At 37.3% G+C, this 14,670-nt stretch overlaps 1 protein-coding gene across 2 annotated transcripts in view; it reads left to right on the top strand.

Moving 5' to 3' along the window:
• Positions 1-8,695: 8,695 nt before the first annotated feature.
• UNC13C (unc-13 homolog C) overlaps positions 8,696-14,670 on the top strand; it is a 670,888-nt gene continuing 664,913 nt past the window's right edge. For both annotated transcript variants that reach the window (XR_004431983.1, XM_033190063.1), the window contains exon 1: positions 8,696-9,382. The gene's annotated coding sequence lies outside the window, so the exon portion shown is untranslated. The remainder of the gene's footprint in view (positions 9,383-14,670) is intronic.

Below are 14,670 nucleotides of genomic sequence, written 5' to 3'. Positions count from 1 at the left end.
CCTGGTTCAAGTGATTCTCCTGCCTCAGCCTCCCAAGTAGCTGGGATTACAAGCATGTGTCACCACTCCTGGCTAATTTTTTTGTATTTAGTAGAGACAGGGTTTTACCATGTTGGTTAGGCTGGTCTCAAACTCCTGACCTCGGGTGATCCACCCACCTCAGCTTCCCAAAGTGCTAGGATTACGGGTGTGAGCCACTGAGCTCTGCCATTTTCTTTCCTTTTTTCAGGCCGAAAAATATTCCATTGTAGATAAATATTATATTTTCTTTATCCACTCATCCATTGTTGGGCATTTGAGTCCTTCTAACCTTGGCTATTGTGAATAATGTTGCACTGAGTACAGCTGTGCAAATATGTCTTTGAAATCCTACTTTGGATAGAGATGGAAGCAGTTATCATCCACAAGCTAATGCAGAAACAGAAAATCCAATACTGCATGTTTTCACTTATAAGTGGGAGCTGAACGATGAGAACAGATGGACACGTGGGGGGAAACAACACACACTGGGTCCTGTTTGGGGGATGCAGAAGGAAGGAGAGCATCAGGAAGAATAGCTAAGGGATACTGGGCTTAATACCTACATGTTGGGTTGATCTGTGCAGCAACCACCATAGCACATGTTGACCTGTGTAACAAACCTGCATACCCTGCACATGTACACTGGAACTTAAAAGTTGATTAAGAATAATAATTCTTTTGATATATACCCAGAAATGAAATTGCTGGATCATATGGTAATTCTATTTTTGAATTTTTGAGGAACTTTTCCACTGTTTTTCATAGTAGCTGTACCGTTTTTCATTTCCACCAACAGTGAACAAAGGCTCCAATTTCTCCACATCTTGCCAATACTTATTTTCTCTGTGTGTGTGTTTTATAGTGGCTACGCTAATGAGTGTGAAGTAATATTGTGGTTTTGATCCGCATTTCTCTAATGATTAGTGATGTTGAGCATAATTTTATATTCTCGTTGGACATTTGTTTATCTTCTTTTGAGTAATGTCTATTCAAGTTGACAAGCCACACAATGGTGAAACGACAGCCTCTTCAACAAATAGTGTTGGGAAAACTGGATATGCCCCTGCAAATGAGTGACATTGGATGCTTACCTTACACTATGTACAAAAGTTAACTCAGAATGCATTATAGTTCACAATGTAAAATATAAAACTATAAAACTCCTAGAAGAAAACATCGGGGAATAGCTTCAAGACTTTGTCAGTGATTTGTTAAATATGACAGTAAAAGCACAGGCAACAAAAGCAAAAGTAGACCAATTAGACACCAAACTTGGAAACTTCAGCATGACAAAGGAAACAACAAAATGAATAGGTAAATAACAGAATGGAAGAAAATATTTGCAGGCAGCAGTATTTTTATTTTAGTATAAGATGATTCATTAATCTAAAGTCTCTACTAACTGTTGGAATTTCAGTGTTATAAGAGGCAATATTTTAGAGCAGATGATCTTTCTGGAGTTTTAAAAAGTATACTTTCTTTTAAGAAATATGTCTGAGGCCGGGCGCGGTGGCTCACGCCTGTAATCCCAGCATTTTGGGAGGCCGAGGTGGGCGGATCACGAGGTCAGGAGATCGAGACCATCCTGGCTAACACAGTGAAACCCCATCTCTACTAAAAATACAAAAAAAATTAGCCGGGCGTTGCGGCGGGCGCCTGTAGTCCCAGCTTCTCGGGAGGTTGAGGCAGGAGAACGGCGTGAACCCGGGAGGCGGAGCTTGCAGTGAGCCGAGATCGCGCCACTGCACTCCGGCCTGGGGGCAGAGCGAGACACCATCTCAAAAAAAAAAAAAAAAAAAAAAAGAAATATATCTGAAAATTTGAAAACTCATCCATATGAGAAAGACTTTATTATCTCCCTTTTAATTGTACAACGATGCTATCAGATACTGCTCCCTTCTAGCATTTCAGAGGTAGAGCATCTCTTCCTCTAGCATCTACTTATAAAATGCCAATGATGGTAATGATAAAAGGAACAGCTGATACTGTCAAGTACTTTATATTTTTAAGACATTTGATTTTTACAACAAAAATATGAAGGTAACACTCTTTATTTTCCTTCATTTTATATATGACCCATAAATCAAAATTACCAACTGCAAAAACACCAGTTAGAATTATTTTTAGATGACTATGGGTTCATTGTCTTGTCTTCCTCTTCCTTCCATGTGATATATTTTATTAATTTGTCATTTAGCTTTTGTTACTTACAGAGCTTTCTCTCAATAGAGATTGCCAAAGTAACCAAAGAGTTTGCTGAAGGAGAGATTAAAAAAATGCAAAGACCTGGATAGTGAAGGGTTCTGAAGAAAACATCACTTAGCTCACAGCTGATCTAGAGTCAACCCTTCTGATGATTATAAGAGCTTCTTTCTTCCTGGCCCTAAACCAGAAAGCAGGGTTTTATTTTTGCTTTTGCCCTTCTGGGGTCTGCAGAATATGTGGATGTGTTCTCTGGGGATAACAACTAGGAAACGGGAGAATAGGAAACACTGTAAAAAGAAAGGATGCTATGTCCAATCATATTAAATAAAGTCCTCTATGTGGACCTATTTTGATACAAATATTTTAGCCCATTTCAAAGAAATATGTTCTTGACTTCCTTCACACTTTACACACATCCTAGACACTTAGGTGGAAAGGTCTTTCAGTATGAATCTTGGTTATAACAAGAAATTGGGTAATTAAAACATCTTTAGTACCAAATATGGTTTCTAAAAACCTGTTAGACAAAGGACATCTCCACAAAATTTGAATCCATGCAGTTTGTGGTCAATAATGATTCTCACCCAGTCATCAGGAAGCTTCTGTCATGGTTATTTTCACTGCTCTGGGGTCATCAGTGCATATTGAATAACTCCTGAAAGATTGGCATGTGATGTTATTCACATTTGTACTCTAGCCTTCAAAAAAAGGAAAGGAAGTCATTGTTTTTTTGGAATAAAAACCCAATGAACATTTATCACTGTGTACATAAGTATTTAAGACATTCATCCTTTCCAATATTGAACAAGATAGCTCAATATATACATCAACTTTATTGTCAAGCATAGAAAAATGTCTAGTGTACATAAGGCATTTAGTGAGAATATGAATTATTAAGATTATAGTTTTCATTTTTGTCAAGTCAAATTGAAATTTGCATTTGGAAATCTATAAAGAATAGAAAAGGAAAACAAGAAATAAACATATTGAACACATAGTATATACAAACAGAAAACTGAGGCTCGGGGAGATTGCATAAAAAGCATATGGCCATACAGGTGGAATGTAGTGGAACTCTGAATCAAAGAATGTCTCTTTGGTATTCTAAAACTTATTAAGAATTTTAAAACATTTACTCCTCTGAAAACCTCACCATTATGAATGGAGGACAGATTATAGTAGAAAATGTCAATATTTGGTGAGAAGTTTAATATATTAATTATTGCTAACTAATATTTATTGAGTACCTACTACATAATAAGTGTATACTATCTAAATTGCTTTACATGGATTATCTCATTTGATTCATCAGCAAGAATATAAATAGAAATTATATTTATACGCATTTTGCAGATAGAGTAAGCTTAGAAACGTTAAGAAATGACTAAAGTTAGAAAAATTGTACTTGCTAAAGCCCAAATTGGAAACCAGGCACCCTGATTTCAGAGTCTGAGCTCTTTAATGCTGTACCATATCACTAGATCAGTTTCCTGAATCAACAAAAGTAGAAACAAACAAACAAACAAAAAAATCCTCAAGAAGTAGAAAAAAATTTTTTACTTGAAGTCATCCAAATGCTGTGTTTTTAAAGAAATTTAGAATCTCTTTAAAAGTCCCTTCATCTGATGATTTGCTGGAACACAGTGCTGACACATTTTTAATTTTACTGAAGGAAATAAAAAATGAACAACAGAATGAAAGTATAGATGCTGTCACACCAAACATCATTCAACATCGAATGATATCTAAGAAAAGTCTAACAATCATTACCCAAGCAGAAATATTTTAAAAGAGTGTCTGCTTGAATAATTTACTCCATTTAATTATTAATTTTTTTGAAAAAAATTACAGATTATGCCATTTATTATGCTTGTATAAGTAAATATTTGTCTACTTTACGGGGGGAGCAGTTTTGAACTATAAGTTCGATGCTTGATTTTTAATCCAGTCTTAACCACTTACTAATTCTGTACAACCAGATAAGTCTTGCAAGACTTTGAGCCTATTCCATCATTACAATATGGGAACCATAAAATACTACTATAATGTTTTGCAGGTTTTTAAAGATAAGTATCAAATAAGAAAATATATGTAATAACACTTTTAAGGGTGTTAAGTTTTAGACACTATTATTGGGTTACTGACTCGCTATTATTGGAATATATAGTTAGAAGGTTTGTTCTGGCACAAATTTGTGAGACAGCTGGTGAGAACTAAGGGCGCCATTTGGACCAAGAAATAGAACAAAGCTAATTGGCTACACAGAGACTCAACCCATGTCCTTAGCCTCATTAACTCTGTGCTTTACTAAGCAAGCATACTATTATTCACTCACTCATCAACCTACCTTTAATGAGTCTAGCCTTCAGCTGGGCATTGGTGATATAAAAATGAATGAACTATGGTCTCTGCCCTCAAGGAGCTCACAGTCCAGCAAGGAAAAGGAGGCAGATAAGTAAAATAGTAGTTAGCATACTGTATAATAAATCAGTGCCACAACAGAGATTTATGAAAGTACTTAGATGGCCGGGTGCGGTGGCTCAAGCCTGTAATCCCAGCACTTTGGGAGGCCGAGACGGGCGGATCACGAGGTCAGGAGATCGAGACCATCCTGGCTAACACGGTGAAACCCCATCTCTACTAAAAAATACAAAAAACTAGCTGGGCGAGGTGGCGGGCGCCTGTAGTCCCAGCTGCTCGGGAGGCTGAGGCAGGAGAATGGCGTGAACCCGGGAGGCGGAGCTTGCAGTGAGCTGAGATCCGGCCACTGCACTCCAGTCCGGGCGACAGAGCGAGACACCGCCTCAAAAAAAAAAAAAAAAAAAAAAAAAAAAAAGAAAGTACTTAGAAGGCACTGCCAGTGCTGACTCGAGAAGCACGGCATCCGTATCTTGTGACAGAATTTGTTGAGCTTAAAATTTTACTTCTTAAATCACTTTAAATCCCACAGTTGAAAAATAGTTAATCTCATTCCTCATTTGGAAAAGTCAAAAGTACTTTTTTTTTTTTTGCATTTAAACAATGAACATTTATTATCTCACAGTTCCTGTGGGCCAGAAATTCGAGAATAGCCTACCTGGGTTTTTCTGCCTCAGAGTTTCTCATGTGGTTGCATTTAGCATGTCAGCAGTGGCTGCAGTCATTTGAAAGCTTGAACATGATTAGAGGGTCAGCTTCTAAAATGGCTCATTCGCATGACTGTTGGCAGGAGGTCACAGTTTGTGTCTGGCTGTTGGCGGGAGTCCTTAGTTCCTTGCCATGTGGACTTCCCCCTAGGCTGCTTGAGGATCCTCATGACATGGCAACTAACTTCCTCCAGAGTGAGCAAACTAATAGAGAGTGGGCAAAGAGGAAGTGGCAGTACCTCGTGTGACCTAGTCTCCAAAGTTACACACTGTCAGTTCTACTCAAAAGTGCCATTTTAAAGTGACCCATAATATAATGGAAAACTTTAAGAGCAGAACTTAACGTTTTACTACCGTGTAATCTATGCTAGGCACATCTTTCCATATTGCGTAAGATGGTTTACTTCCAAATATTTGTTCTCCTATTCATTATTTACTTATATAGAGCTAGAAATGCTAACTTGCTATTTTATACATAATCATGTTTTTCTCCGCAATTATCTGGACAACTAATCCATTTAGCCAATCCATTTGCCTGGGAACAGAAAGCCAATGATTGGTCAGAGTTTTGTTTTTTAAAAAATTAATAGTGAAGTTCAATGGTTGATTACCAATTCCCTAAAATAAAGATTAAGATTTTCTAAAAAACTGCAAATACAGTTCCATGCACACAGGATTGGTTTATGCTCTTACAAGGATTCCTCTATTGCTTAAAGCCAGATATACAGGCCATAACAGAATTCTATGACAATGACCCCTTTACTTGATTCTTTTGATTTAGTCAAGCTTCACCGCTATTGTACTAAAAAATAACCAGTGACCCAGGTTCCTTGCTTTTCTTCTACTTGAACCATAAATGAGAAAAATGATCTGGCTCAGCTTATGTCTTGGGGTATGAGAGGTGAATGGTACCCTAGAGGTTTTACTCTTTCTGAAATGACTGCTGAAGCATTTGGAGGAGAAATGATCTTATTATTTAATCCATCCGTCTGTAAGTTTTGAGGCATGTACCTGTGGATGGGGTGAGTGTGTAAGTAGAAATTACTTCTTACCCTGTTGTTTAATGTTATTAATTCAAGATTGTGGAAAGCTCTAGCAGAAACAGAATGCATCTGACTGATAAGAACATGGCTCTTACTGCTGTAATCTCATCATTGTAATTATACATTATTCAAATCAGGTACTCAGTAGTGAAAACTAGTCATCAAAAGCCAAAAAATTTCTACTAGGGATTTTGATGTCCCTGGAGGTCAATAAAGTCATAAAGCTCTGCCACTCTAACAGCAACATATTTTATTAGCAGTCAGTGTCCCTCAGATACATGATTCCTGCCACTTTCAGAGCTGTAAACAATTTCCATTTTGAAATATACGACCAGAATCCTGATTATTAGAGCTTAGCACTGCATTCATTAAAACACATATACTGGCATTGAAGCATTCATGAAACATAATTTCTTCTTTCCAATAAAAACTAATGATTACCACCCCTGGTGTGATTCATTTCCTCTATGAGCGTATTTGAATTAGAGCAATATTTTCACAACTCTTCATGGCACTACATATATTTTTTTTTCTTCTTTTTCTTTATTTTTTCTTTTTTTAGTCTTGCTATGTTGCCCAGGCTGTGGTACAATGGCGCAATCTTGGCTCACTGCAACCTCTGCCTCCCAGGTTCAAGTGATTCTACTGCCTCAGCCTCCTGAGTGGCTGGGATTATGGGCAACCACCACCACGCCCGGCTAATTTTTCTACATGCATGTTTTATAGATCACTCATGGCTAGAATCATCTTTCATTTGTTTCTTTCTGTAGGTTTAAGCATTTGCATCACTGACATTAAATCCAAATTTCCTGAAGGTGTATGCACATTTACCTGATTCTGGGTGCTGGGGTCTCTCAGCTGACCACTGCTTCTGCATTTTGGAGTGGTTATTTCACACCAAAAAAAATGAGAACAGATTCAGTGAATAGGTGTTATTTTCTCTATGTATTAAAACTCATTCTTCAAAATAGTGTATTGGCTAGCCTGAGTTTTTCTGTATAAAAAAAAGTCAAGTCAGGTACTTTTAGGTCTAACTGGTTTTCCTGTGCTACTCTCCAGTGCTTACAGCCGGGGGCAGCAGAGCTTTGTCCTGCCTGCCACTCCAGTGAGGAGTGAAGGCAGGAATAAGACTGCCCTGGTACTTGCCCCGATGCAGATCATTAGACCTTGAGCAGCTGCTCAGATCCATTAACAGTCACTTAAGCAGCAGGTAAGGGAAGCTGCACTGCTCTGAATTAAAGGTGAGGCTGGTAGCTGGGAATGGGGAGGGCTCAGCTGCTAGTATCCAGCATATATATTGTGTCACATTTGGGGACACTTTTTTAATCATCATGGAGAGGTTATTTATCGGTTGTCACATATGGTAGGTGAAATATGTTTTGCCACAAGTTTTGCCAAAAAATGCTATATCTGGTTTAAGTGTTTATTTTGATGTCAACTATTATTATTGAATATTTAGGTGGAGTCAAGTCTAATGTCAGTCAAGACATATTCATCCCTCCATGTACTGAAAAATGCCATACAGATCTGTATATATGCTTCTCATACTGTTTAACCACAGCTGCTAGTTGACGTTCTTCAGTCCTGGAAATATCCTTCCATTTTCTAAAAAGCAAAGAAAAGTAAAATTTAAAGTAAGCAGTAGAGCAGATGTAGCTTAAAACCTCCAAATTATTCCGGGCCTCGAGCTGCTTTAAGGCTCTATTTTAAGATTCAGTACTTTTTATTTGTTTCAACAGGAGGATTAGAGGATTGAAAATGCTTTATTGATGGAAAGTGGGAACTGTTACTCCCCCCACCTCCTCTACTCAGCAAAACTAAAAGAGAAAGAAAGTCCATTCAGTTCCCAGCCAGATCTTTAACATGTTAACATCAAATGAAAAGACATTATTCCTAAGTGAGAAGGAAAACCTTTGTATCACTATAAGTTACCCATCATTTCTGACTTTGATTTATGCATGTGTCATTAATTCAGATTGTTCAGGAATCACCTTCAAATGGTTTTCCACAAAAATAAGGAAAAACCAACTAGGATGGGATTTCAGTATCCCCTCTATTTAAATAAGGGGTCCTGTTAGCTGCATTTGGTGGCTTATAGGGAATGATACTGTGTGCGGTATACTTTCATAATTCCAAGTACAGCCAAGTACATCTAAAACAGTCATTGTTGAATGGGATGAGTAATTTAGTATTATTCACGCTATTCCACTAGCAGAATTGGCCATGACCGTCTCGTAGGTCATCATCCAGCGAGAAAGGAAAGCTAGGCTGAGGAAGCTCTGGCATCCAGGCGTCTCCCAGCGATGAAGCTGTGTCCCACACAGTTAGTTGTTAGTGCGGTGGTGAAGGCCACACCTGGCAGTGGTTACAGTGAGTCTCCTGTGAGCAGGGGCTGTGGCTCACCCTCTCGGAGCTGCTCCGTGCAGCTACGGCGGCAGGAGAGGGAACCCGGGCGCTCTTGGTGGAGGAGGCTGGGGATCGCAGTGTTGATGCTGCATTCAAAAAAGCCTCAGCCGCAGCCTGCGATGTGTGAAGTTCCCAGCACGCACTCAGCCCGGCTGCTCCTCACCCTCAATTGTTGATGAGCCTGGGCGCTCGTCAACACACGGGAGAGATCCCATTTTGCTTTCTGGGAGAAGGAGATGAGAAATGAGCTGCGGAAGGTATTTGGCAATGAGAAGAGGGAAAGGCAGTTTCTTGCCAGCAGCTAAGTTGTAGAATTGCTTCGGAGGCTACCCGGGGAGCGCGATAGAATTGACAAGAAGAGAACAGACACCGTTGCAGACCAAGGCATGCCTGATTGCACGAGTCGGATCCCTGGGACTCAGCTTCCACTCCTGCTCTAACTATTTGTGACTGAATAAAGGAAACGAGACTAGAAACACAATCGCAAGTGGTGTTCCTAAAAGGAAAACACATATACTCCAAAAGGAGGAGAGGAACAACCCAGCTGGCGTGCACATTTTTTTTTAAAGGAGAATCCCTCAGGTATGGTCTTTCCTCTGCTGCATGCACTGCTTCATCTGCATGCGATTTTGTGTCTGCATTTTCTTGTCCCTTCTTTTTGTTTGCACTTGGGAACCACAACCATGGGGTTCTCTTAGCGTAGTAGATGCATTTGTAAAATCTCGGCTCTCCTGTTTTTATAATGTACATGATTCTATGGAGCATCATGACTTCTCAGTCATTGCTTTTTCAAAAAAAATTCAGAATGATAAATGATTGCTTAGTTTCCAGTCAACTTTCAGGAGAATATGTACTTAGGGACAAATAGGGTTGAGACGAAAGGCTGGGATATTCCATAATCTCTTGGAATTTTGGAAGAAAAAAATAGAGCTCAACAGAGAACAAAAGTTGAGGGCTTCTAGGAAAGGGTTAAAAGCCAAGATGTCATAAAATAGTGTGTCACCCAAGTGTTTTTCCAGCTCAGCATCCAGTCTGAAGCAGATGAAGCTTTACCAATGATTCTTTATTTCTAGCTCTTCATCAGTTCTTCAAGAAGAAGATCCTGTAGATTTACTTTCAAGAGATGAATCGCTTAAATTGCGTGCTTGGTTCTGTTTTACAACTGTTCTATGGTGCTCAAGGAGGCAGTCTAAAAAAACCTCTTTGGTCCAACAGCATGAGTAAACCCTAACTTCTGCAATTACATCATCGATATACTTGTATCATCAAGATAAAGACAGATATACAACAATAGTAATGTTGACTGTCTTTTAGTACCTAGATGGAGATGATAAAACTTAAAAATCAATTTTCCTTGTAAGGCTTTTAAGCAAAAAAATGAAAGAGGTTTGGGGGTGAATAACACATATAAAGATGAGTTTTAAAATACTCTGCATTTCTTCAAGAAGCTAAGATTGTAAGTTTATATAATTTTGAAATTAATAAAAAAACAATGCTTTTTAGAAAATTATCTTACCACCTTTTGCTCATCAATACTTTTCATCAAAGTGGGTTAAATTGTCAATAAATTAAATGTACATATGTTTATATTAAATGAAATCTTCTGGAGGGGAGAAATGAGAATGAGGAAGTACTACATTTTTGTATATATAAAATATTTAATAGATTTTTTAGTGTTAACACAGAGTTAATGTCAAAACTCTAGGACCCTGGCTTTTAATTATTGTTGTTCCCACTTATGATTAAAAAGTTCAAATGTAATAGAGGTAAGTGGGCTTTAAATTGTCATTTATGCTTACTGTAAAGTAAATCACCACCCTGCTCTTTGAAAACTATAAACTTCATTTTTGCCAAATGGTAGCGATCTGGAGCACTTAGGCCGTAAACAAAATGAGAAAATCATTTGTTTGAAAATTCCACACATTACTCTAACAACAACAATGTCAAAATATGGTGAGTAAGTACAGGCAATTCTTGAGACAAGAGGAGTGATTTAGAAGATGAGCAAAGTATTAAGTTTATGTTTGTTAGCAGGGAGTGAAAAACATTCTGTGTTTCTTCTATGTTGACATCTTGTATAAAGAAGCTTCTGATGTCTGTAGGTGAAACACTATAGCAGTAATCTTACTGAAACCATGAAATATTTTTTAAACTAATAAACTGATAAAAGATCATCTAAAAGAATATTTGAAACTCTAATTTACAAAGTTGTATTTTCAAACTATAAGGGAATTTTGTTGAGAAAGTAATTTCAGTAGAATTGCCAATGTTTTTTCAGTAGAATTTGAAGGTGGATAATAGGTATGAGTTTATTTCCTAGCATTCAATGATTTGTTCTTAGACTTCAATTAAAGAAATCTGGAAACTCCTTCCAGAGATCATCACTATGTGCTAGGTAAATTCATGCCCAGGTGAAATATGAGGTAAACTGTTAGTGAAGCCTAGAGAAATCACTTTTCATGTGCTTGTTGTTAATAAAGTAAACTGTTTTCCTTTCCAGGCTATATAATAACTTGCTATGGTTGCTAGTCTTTAAATATGAAGCAATATAGTATGTGGTGCACAGAACTAGTTGCTTAAAAGCCCATGGGTCATTGGAAACACATGATAATTGCAGTGATTCCCCTTTTAAAGACAAAACACACCAAATGTATGTTAGGGCTGAGGTGGGGTTGGGAGGCAGGTCAGTGCAGAAGAGAATGTACTTCGTTGTCTTTGCCGACTTAGGGCAAACCTCTGTTTTATAATATCAGACACTTTTGGTATGATAATATCTTTTCCCCAATTCTTTAGGCACTTTCATTTCTGTTAACCTTTTAGCTAATGCAATGCATAAACCCTGTCATAACTTCTCTGAAGTATTATGCCACCTGCACATTGTCTTCCAGTTTCAACATACACATTTCTGTTATTCATTCTTTCTATCCCATCGTCTTTACTACAGAAGGGCATAGGAAAAATAATCCTGCTTTCAGCTAGAAATTTTCAGAGTTTTAAATACATGCCAAGTTTGTTTCTGAAATACACTTTTATGGCTAGAAAGCCACTTTCTAAATAGGTCATAGTTTGTACCTAATATCCATTCATTTGGCAATATGCATTTAGAATAACTGTAGCAAAAAATTACAAATTCAAGGTATTAAATTTGTATTTCTGTTGTTATTACAAATCCTTTCTGGATCTTAAGTTGTCTGTGGCTGGATCACTAGGCTCCAACTTTCTTCTAGCTTAAAAAAAAAAAGATTTATTAATAGCCCTCTCAATCTGTAGTTTTTGAGCGTGCAAAAGACTGGTCACCAGTTCTATAATCTCTACAGAGATAATGAACACCACAGCAGTGTTTGTTTCACTCAGCATCTTTTAAGGCATAGGAAGGGAGACAGGAATAAATATTCTAATCTCTAGGTCAAAAGTTCTCCAAAGGAGAAGTAGACAAGAAGACACACTCAATTGTTTCTCTATCTCTTGTCAAAATGGTTGCGATGCAGTAGGCATAAATATTTTCCATCTCTTTATATCCTAGTTATATTGTATATTTTAGCCTCAGCATAGAGAAATTAATTATAATCTTGATATGGAAGAGAGTTTTATATTACTCTTCCTATATAAAGAGTTAAGAAAATATTTTGTAGAAATAAATGCTAGATAGAAAGATAGGAACTCAACATTATAAATTGTACTCAGAGATTTCGAAGTATTTGTAAAAAGTAATTATAGAAGATGGACTTCCCTTTCAAATCTTTTCTTTTCTCCCTACATTTTCACAATCCCATCTTCAGCCTGTCTTTTGCTCCCAACAACCAATTTTTGTTGGCCCAAATCCTGTGTTCAGGATAAAACATACTTTGTTTCTGAGCCTTCTGGTTCTTGAGAATCTGGGTGCAATATGTTTTTTTGATGGGGAAAAAGTGTTTTGCATGAAAATATTTTGCTTCATGTGTTTTATAAGTTGAAATTATTTACTATAGAAGTAGCTTCTCCAAGCATGCAAAATATAAAAGAAAAAGAGCAGTGATTGGACAGAGTGGGTGGCTATTTCTATTTTATAGGTGGGAAGAACTAATGGCTTAGGCACATTCCCTGAGGCACGTTTCTGAGGGGAGGCACTGTTGATATGGTCCCAGAATAACTGGAGGAAGAACGGTTGTGTTTTGAATCATGTCATTGTTAAGTGGCACACGACTGAAAAAGTCTAAATAGTTGCTTTGTTTATTAATGAGAAATCTTAAGTAAAAATTACCAGTGAGATAAAGCTAGAGAATGAATGACACATTCCAACAAGAAGAGTACAGTGTTTTTTCCTATCTCATAGAAAATACTGTAATTAATCAAATCCTAGCTCAGTTACCAATTGACTGGGTAAACTTAGGCCATCATTTTCTTTGTAAGCCTTGGTTGTCTGTTAGACTGGTTAGATGTTCATGGAGATCCCCTCTAGTTCCCCGACTCAGAGATTCTAGAGAAACTGCATCGTGCAGACTCTGTAGGCTTGACTCCATTTGAAATGTAGCTACAGAATTACTTGACTCTGACTTGCTTCTCCTGAGAGGCTAGAGGTTTGGTAAATAGCGTTTGCCTACATGATAAACTGAAGAAACAGTGTTCATGGTTTTAGAATTGAGTAAGAAATTTGTCAACTTGTTTTCCTTCAGACAACTAAGCAGAAGTATTGGCTTAATTATAATCCATGGAACTGCATGTTTTGTATAAGGCTTTTTACTGTGACTCATAAAATATTTGCTGTAGCTGTGATAGATGTTGAATACTGCTACTTCGTTAACAAGGAACAAATAGCATTAGGATACTTAGCTGCTAACTTTTTAAGAGTCATTTATGGAACAATGCTTTTAAAAGTAAAGTATATGTACCTACTCTACTTAGTTACTGGAATAGATTGACTCTCTCCAGTGTCTTCCTCTCTGAATTGGCACACCCGATGAGAATATGTTAGACAAAGGAGGGCTGTAGGGAGCTCTCATGGCTGAAGGGGAAATTTAACTATGAAGCTTCTCAAACCTAAGGAAAATTTGTATTTCCTTTTCACTTTCAAAGAGGGTTATTGGTAAGAGGCAAAATATATAGATAACTTCATATATGTAAAAGTTAATATTTGATTCTTCTTAGAAAATAATCCCTAAAATTAGAAGATTTTGCTTCATTACACAAGAAGTTGCCACAATATTATTGGTGAGTGGTTGAAGAGCATATTTTTAAAAATAATAAATGTAATGCTTGATAAATAAATACAGCAAAGTAAAAAAAAAAAAAAAAAAAGCCTCCCATATTTGCTTTCATTCTCCATTTAGCCTTGAGTGGGAACATTCCTGATCCTCTCTTTCTACTTTTTGTTTTGGTGACCTGAATTTCTTCAGTGGCCTCTATTACCTCTTTGACAGGATTTCCACTAACTTGTCTCAAAAGTCAAGAAATTCAGCTCTGGGTCTCTCAAGCAGCTCCTCTTCCTGATTGCTTCAGTTTCTCAGACCCAACTCTCAAATCATCCTCACTGCCTTATCCTGTCTCATGGCTCATATTCAATTACTCTTGTTTTCTCTTTAACACATGGTCTCCAACCATGTCTTATGTTATCTTCCTATTAACACCACCCTAGTTCAACTTTATAACTTTATGCCTAGAATACAGCTTGAATCTTCCAATTGTTTTGTCTGTATGATCCTTTTCTCTAAGCATCTGTTCTGCATACTACTGCCAGATTCATTGTCCTAAAAATGCTTTGAATGTGACATATGTCACTCCCTGGTCAAAAATTTTCAAGGACACTATATTGTTTACAAACTAAAGCCTTAAATACTTAGTATGGCACAATATATTTTACAACCAGATCTAACTGCCTTTCCAGCTTTATCTCT

This window comes from Trachypithecus francoisi, unplaced genomic scaffold (assembly GCF_009764315.1).
Source record: "Trachypithecus francoisi isolate TF-2019V2 unplaced genomic scaffold, Tfra_2.0 Lachesis_group3, whole genome shotgun sequence".
NCBI lineage: Eukaryota > Metazoa > Chordata > Mammalia > Primates > Cercopithecidae > Trachypithecus > Trachypithecus francoisi.
The sequence above is the reverse complement of the archived record's forward strand: the minus strand, read 5'-3'. Positions and strand labels throughout refer to the sequence as shown.